Genomic DNA, 1,686 nt, shown 5'->3' with positions numbered 1-1,686 from the left:
TTGACCCTTGAACAACACAGGAGTTAGAGGCACCAACCTTCCATGCAATAGAAAATCTGCATATAACTTTCAACTTCCCTAAAACTTAACTACTAATAGCCTACTCTTGACCAGAAGCCTTACCAATAACATCAACAGTTGATTAACACATATTTTGTATGTTATATGTATTATATACTGTATTGCAATAAAGTGAGCTAGAAAAAAAAATATAAGAGAAGATATATTTATAGTCTTGTATTTATCAAAAACAATCTGTATATTAGTGGACCCTCACAGTTCAACCCATGTTGTTCAAGAGTGAGCTATATTCTTAGCCTCCTAAATTGAAATTTAATTCCCACAAACCTTCTATCTACCTGTAATCATTGCCTATAATTAGTAGTCATTACCAATAAGAATCCATAACACTAAAATTCAGTATAATTTCTTTTTCCTAGCTTAAAATAACAAAAGTTTACTGTTAAAGAACATAATTATGGAATCTGAGCTCACAATTAAGACTGTATAACTAGTTTTGCTTTTAAAAACTGATTTACTATCAACAATGGGTCTTCATTTCAAAGACAACACCTCAACGCCTCCAGAAGTTAGGAGTTGCCTTCGAGTTTGCTGCTTCAAATAGGCAGTTGTTTTATTGAATTAAGCCAGGTGTTGTTTTCCAAATGTTAGTGTATTATCAAAGCCTCCGTGTGTTGGGTGAAGATAGAAGCCCATAGTGTTTTAACCCTATGAGATGGAGAAGAGACACAGCGTTGGGAGGAAAGAGGCTGAGTTTAAATGACATTGGATCTAACCTAAAATTGTCAAATGAGATAGGACGTTTGTGAAGGCCATCTGCCCAGAGCCATCATGTCCAGATCAAGAATTCAAGAATGAACCCAAGTCCAATCGTCCATGTACAATTTTTTCAAATATACAAGAGTAAATTTAGAGAGTGAGTGCCAACATATGTGTAGGAGAGAGACATAATGTGGAAAAAGCTCTTTCTGCTAGATGATCCAATGCCTCAGAGAGGCAGGTGGATGGAATGAATCTGCCCTCACATAATGTCCAGTCCCACGAGCCCCTCATTTTGGGAGATTTTTGCAACCTAAGTGTCTCAAGACACAAAGCACACAACTTAATCTGGTGTCAACAGATGTACACCCCCCCGCCCCCTGCTATTTTCTCCCTAAGCCCAACTTGAAGGATCTTTGTCAAGACTGAGAAAAATGAGTGCTCGCTTAGGCAGCAAATGTACTAAAATTGGAACAATACGGAGATTAGAATGGCCCCTGTGCAAGGTGACACACAAATTCAGGAAGCATTTCACGTTTAAAGAAAAAAAGATTGGAAAAAATGTAACCATTTTTTGCCATGAACTTTATGCTTTGAACTCTTCTGCTTCTGAAAAATATAAAGGCACAGCTCTTGTAGTTCAAAATTCCTTCATATTATCACTTTGTCTTGAACTTCAAAAATCTATCTCAAAATGCAGAAGCTAAGCATTCAATTCTTTCATTCTACATTTCTGCAATAACACCACTACCATGATCGTAACAAGCCCGGGATGATTTAATTGCTAGGGCAAGGAGAAATATTCAGAGCCAGACTGAGTGGGGAAACATATCAGCTAACATGACACAATATCTCAGTAGGTCAAGAAAAAAGCTACTTGAAGGAGAATATTATCTCTCAGGTGCT

General features: G+C 37.1%; 1 pseudogene; it reads left to right on the top strand.

The window, feature by feature from the left end:
- The first annotated feature begins 1,222 nt into the window (after nt 1–1,222).
- LOC121101800 lies at nt 1,223–1,321 on the top strand (annotated as a pseudogene).
- Nucleotides 1,322–1,686: the final 365 nt, after the last annotated feature.

This window comes from Ursus maritimus, unplaced genomic scaffold (assembly GCF_017311325.1).
Source record: "Ursus maritimus isolate PB19 unplaced genomic scaffold, ASM1731132v1 scaffold_9, whole genome shotgun sequence".
NCBI lineage: Eukaryota > Metazoa > Chordata > Mammalia > Carnivora > Ursidae > Ursus > Ursus maritimus.
The sequence above is the reverse complement of the archived record's forward strand: the minus strand, read 5'-3'. Positions and strand labels throughout refer to the sequence as shown.